Below are 6000 nucleotides of genomic sequence, written 5' to 3'. Positions count from 1 at the left end.
AAACAAGTTTCTTCAATTTATTCCGTTCGTCAAGCCCTCGCGATACGTGTCGCTTTTCCACGCGCAGAAAACCAGATCGACCAGTCTTGTTCTCGGAACCCATGGTCAATATTACGGGCCCAAATAACAGCGTTCAATTAAAGCACAAACAATCAGCGTAATACCGCATTTCCAGTTCACTCCGAGGAGACCATTCGTGAGCGACATAGCGAATTAAAGGCCGTCACACAGGTGCCCGATCAACGTGCGTGATTTGATGGTTTATTTATTATTTTATAAACGAATTAACAGGTCAATTTAAAAGTCCCCGGCCTACGATAGTAAAACACATTTTTTGGCAAAATTAGATTTTTTATTCAACATAATTCCCTTCAAGGGTGATACACTGATTATAGCGACCCTCCAACTTTTCGATACCTTTTTTGTAGTATCATATGTCCTTTGCTACAAAATAGGCCTCAGTTTCGATGATCACTTCCTCATTCGACGAAAATTTCTTCCCAGTGAGCATTGTTTTGAGATCTGAGAACAGGAAACAGTCGCTAGAGGCCAGATCTAGAGAATACGGTGGATGAGGAAGCAATTCGAAGCCTAATTCAAAGATTTTTGCCACCGTTTTTACTGACTTGTGATACGGTGCAGTCTTGGTGAAGCAGTACTTTCTTTTTCTTCAAATAAGGCCGTTTTTCGGCTATTTCGTCCTTCAAACGGTCCAATAAAGCTATATAATAGTCGCTGTTGATCGTCCTTCCTTTTTCAGGGTAGTCAATGAAAATTATTCCATGCGCATCCCAAAATACAGACGCCATAACCTTGCCAGCCGACTGTTGCGTTTTCCCACGCTTTGGAGCGGGTTCATCGTGTGCAGTCCACTCGGATGACTGTTGATTGGACTTTAGACTAAAATGATGGAGCCATATTTCATCCATTGTCACATATCGATGCAAAAACTCGAGTTTATTACGCTTGATCATATTTAAACGCTGCTCCAAATCATTAACTCGTCGTTTTTTTTTGGTCAAAAGTAAGCTCGCGCGGCACCCACTTTGCACAGAGCTTTCTCATACCCAAATATTCGTGAATGATATAATGTACACGTTCAGTTGATAACTTTAGAGTATCTGCTACTTCATTCAATTTCAATTTACGGTCATTCAAAATGATTTTGTGGATTTTGTTAATGTTTTCATCGGTAACAACCTCTTTTGGGCGTCCACTGCGTTCACCGTCTTCGGTGCTCATTTCACCACGTCTAAACTTAGCATACCAATTCCCGATGGTTGATTTTCCTGGGGCAGTGTCCGGAAACTCGGCATCAAGTCAAGTTTTTGCTTCAATTGTGTTTTTTCCCTTCAAAAAACAATATTTTATTAACGCGCGAAATTCTTTTATATCCATTTTTTTCATAATAACAAAACTTGCTTCACTCAAAATTCTATAATTCACAAACTAATGATCCGACAGATGTCATATTTATACATGCATCTTTTGAGAGTTAGGCATATGGATTTAATTCTAGTAGCGCCATCTATCTGTCAGATTGGGGACTTTTCAATTGACCTGTTATTAATTATAATAACTACAGGTTATAAACCGGCAAACGTTGTTTTACCGCTTTGCTTGTTTTGATAAATTTCAAATCGCTGCTTATTATTACTCTGATTGCCTGAAAAAGCCGAAACCAGACAAAGCAGATTGTGTCTCTAATCAGTGAGTTCGCAAAGTTTTTTTAATATAATCATAATTTAATACAATTATTTCAGAAGACGCTCTTAGTCTGAAAAGTATCATCTGAAAGATATATTTGTACATATAGTAAAACAACAAACTAAGGAGAAATATAGTGATACCAAAATGACTTTACAAGGAAACACTGTACGGAAGGAAAGAAGAACTAAACGTAAAAGGTAAATATGCTCTTTAACGAAAGTAAAATATATTATTTGGATATTATATGATATTATATAGAACTCATAGGTGGTATGTAAAAGAGTTCAATGCAAATATAATTATATACAACTCTTACTCATATATATATATATATATATATATATATATATATATATATATATATATATATATATATATATATATATATATATATATATGTATATACATATTTAATATACAAATTACATGTATTATAGCGCTAAAATAAATTATATTTGATAAAATTTTTGTTCAATTATTTTATTTTAATATGAACATATAATTTTTAAGTTATTCTCTTTACTCCATTATGAAAAAATTAGAGACCTTATAAATTCTAGTCGATTTTAGACCACAGGACAAACACTAGTGTGAATAATGTTTGACATTAAAGCCTTAAAAATTACTTACATTAATAGAAACGAGACAATTCGTGGTTTAATTTCGTATATTTATTAGTTGAGCGTGTGAGATCGTAAAGTGACAACAAACGGCACCGTGCGTGGTCACCTTTAGCGCGCCGGTCTTTACGAGCGAACGAGAAAAAAATGCCCGCCATCGGTAAACATGAGCGGGTGAAAAAAATACGAAACAAACACGGGTGGACGTTCAAAGAACGCCAGAACGCTGGAATCAAAAGATAAATATCAATCAAGCTATAAGTGGTCATCTTGTGTGCATTAACTACATATCTGAGTAATTAACAGGTTGGTTCGAACCTATTTATGGAGACCTACGTCCGGACTATAAATGCTGTGTCAATATTGGACTTGGTTTTCTTGAGAATATCTCGCCGGGCTCGAAATTATCAATATTAACTTTGTTTTACCATCAAACGCTCTTTGTTGTTAAATATCAGCGGTTCTGTTTATATTAACGTATTCGTATATCTGGTATGGAGTTATACTGGGCCATTGTTATTTTTTAATTTATATGGGATGGCGGCTCCTTATAACGACTAAGTGCAGTGGGCAGATGGAGCAAGAAATTAACATTAATGGTACATTAAGCAGGTCGGTGCTTCGTTTATACATGTCCCTTAACAGCATCATCGCCATTATCATTATTTTTCTTTTAAAAAATAAATAATTATACAAGAACCTCTCAATTTCGAGAATTTTTAATTTATCCTAACCAACTTAATTCAACTACACCATTCTTCCATTCCTAAGATTCTCTATGGATAACACTACAAAAATTATAAAAACCCATATAATTTCATCCCCTTTTCTCCAGCAATTGCAAGAGGAAGGCCATGTGCTTTTAACTAATATAAACAATATCCCTTAACAGCATCAACGCCATACCATTATTTTTCTTTTAAAAAATAAATAATTATACAAGAACCTCTCAATTTCGAGAATTTTTAATTTATCCTAACCAACTCAATTCAACTACACCATTCTTCCATTCCTATGATACTCTATGGATAACACTACAAAAATTATAAAAACCCATATAATTTCATCCCCTTTTATCCAGCAATTGCAAGAGTAAGGCCATGTGCTTTTAACTAATATAATTCTGTACCAGTCTCTGGTCCTATTCTTTGATATAATTTATCCATCAAATAATATCCCTTAACAGCATCATCGCCATACCATTATTTTTCTTTTAAAAAATAAATAATTATACAAGAACCTCTCAATTTCGAGAATTTTTAATTTATCCTAACCAACTTAATTCAACTACACCATTCTTCCATTCCTAAGATTCTCTATGGATAACACTACAAAAATTATAAAAACCCATATAATTTCATCCCCTTTTCTCCAGCAATTGCAAGAGGAAGGCCATGTGCTTTTAATTAATATAATTTTGTGCCAGTCTCTGGTCCTATTCTTTGATATAATTTATCCATCAAATAATATCCCTTAACAGCATCATCGCCGTACCATTATTTTTCTTTTAAAAAATAAATAATTATACAAGAACCTCTCAATTTCAAGAATTTTTAATTTTTTCCGACCAACTTAGTACAACCACACCATTCTCCCATTCGTATGATACTCTATGGATAACCATAAAAATAAAAATCATAAAAATCTATATAATTTCATCCCTTTTTCACCAACCATTGCAAGAGGAAGGCCACGTACTTTTAACTAATATAATTTTGTGCCAGTATCTGATTGTATTCTTTGATATAATTTATCCATCAAACAATATCCCTTAACAGCATCATCGCCATGCCATTATTATTCTAGTAAAAAATAAATAATTATACAAGAACCTCTCAATTTCAAGAATTTTTAATTTTTTCCGACCAACTTAGTACAACCACACCATTCTTCCATTCGTATGATACTCTATGGATAACCATAAAAACCTATATAATATCATCCCTTTTTCACCAACCATTGCAAGGGGCAGGTCACGTGCTTTTAACTAATATAATTTTGTGCCAGTATCTGGTTGTATTCTTTGATATAATTTATCCATCAAACAATATCCCTTAACAGCCTCATGGCCATAGCATTATTATTCTATTAAAAAATAAATAATTATACAAGAACCTCTCAATTTCAAGAATTTTTAATTTTTTCCTACCAACTTAGTACAACCATACCATTCTTCCATTCGTATGATACTCTATGGATAACCATAAAAATAAAAATCTATATAATTGCATCCCTTTTTCACCAACCATTGCAAGAGGAAGGCCACGTACTTTTAACTAATATATTTTTGTGCCAGTATCTGGTTGTATTCTTTGATATAATTTATCCATCAAACAATATCCCTTAACAGCATCATCGCCATGCCATTATTATTCTAGTAAAAAATAAATAATTATACGAAACCTCTCAATTTCAAGAATTTTTAATTTTTTCCAACCAACTTAGTACAACCACACCATTCTTCCATTCGTATGATACTCTATGGATAACCATAAAAATAAAAATCATAAAAACCTATATAATATCATCCCTTTTTCACCAACCATTGCAAGGGGCAGGTCACGTGCTTTTAACTAATAAAATTTTGTGCCACTACCTAGTTGTATTCTTTGAAATAATTTATCCATTCAACAATAGATATATTTCTCTAGTTTATATAAAATGGCAGCTGTCTATAAGATTTAAACGAGGTAGATTGAAACAACAATAATTACTATTAAAGGATTACATGAATTCAACAATTTAAAAATATTTATATTCCTTGTCAATTTATATAGAATATTTTCCGAAGCTTTAAATCAATCGGATTAATAGTATAGGAGAAAGAGAGAGTTTTTGGAAATTCCCCTCATTAGTCTAGATAGACCATAACCAAAAATAATCGAATTATGTTCATGAACTTACTTTTTACTTTACGGACGGACACATTCGAGCTAACTTTTTAAAATAAAATAAGCTAGCGATAAAACTAATGCTTTTTTACATATAAGTCTGGCAAAAATTTGAATTTTACTCTATCAACCACTTAATTTAAAAACAATATTAGATGGTACTTACACGTATTTTGATCAACGATGTTAGCGAAAATAAATGTAAACAACCTAACCAAATTGTTAAATGCCATGGTTTGTATAGAACAAAATAACAATTTTATTGAGTTACTAGCTGACCCGACAGACTTCGTCCTGTCAAAAAGATTTGTAATGTGGCAGTTTTTGTGCCTACGTATTTTAAAAAATTCTCCTGAACAGAACCATCACCCTGGTGATAGGGCGTTGTGAATAAAAAATAATTAAATAAAACATATATAAGGATTGAAAAGTAAGTAATCGCTTTATTGTTAATCATGTGAATCATAATAATTATTATTATTATCATTATATTGCTTTGTGGTATACGATGTTTTTTGTTTGATTACCTGGCGCATAGATAAACAAATCTGATGGTTTTCCAACACGGGAACAGGCAACATACAATTGACCATGTGAGAAACATGGGTTTTCTAGATTAATACCACAAACACTTAATGATTGCCCCTGGGACTTGTTTATAGTCATAGCAAAAGCAAGCCGTCAACATGTCTATAGGAAATTTGCCATTACCAATGTCAATGAGTTGTTTAGAGAATATGTTTCCAGATTGGTCATTTTGCAACTCGACACGCATATTC

The sequence above is a fragment of the Rhynchophorus ferrugineus genome, unplaced genomic scaffold (genome assembly GCF_030347505.1).
Source record: "Rhynchophorus ferrugineus isolate W39M unplaced genomic scaffold, kcgeb_rfMv2 rfM8, whole genome shotgun sequence".
Taxonomy (NCBI): Eukaryota; Metazoa; Arthropoda; class Insecta; order Coleoptera; family Curculionidae; genus Rhynchophorus; species Rhynchophorus ferrugineus.
This window is presented reverse-complemented; position numbering follows the sequence as displayed.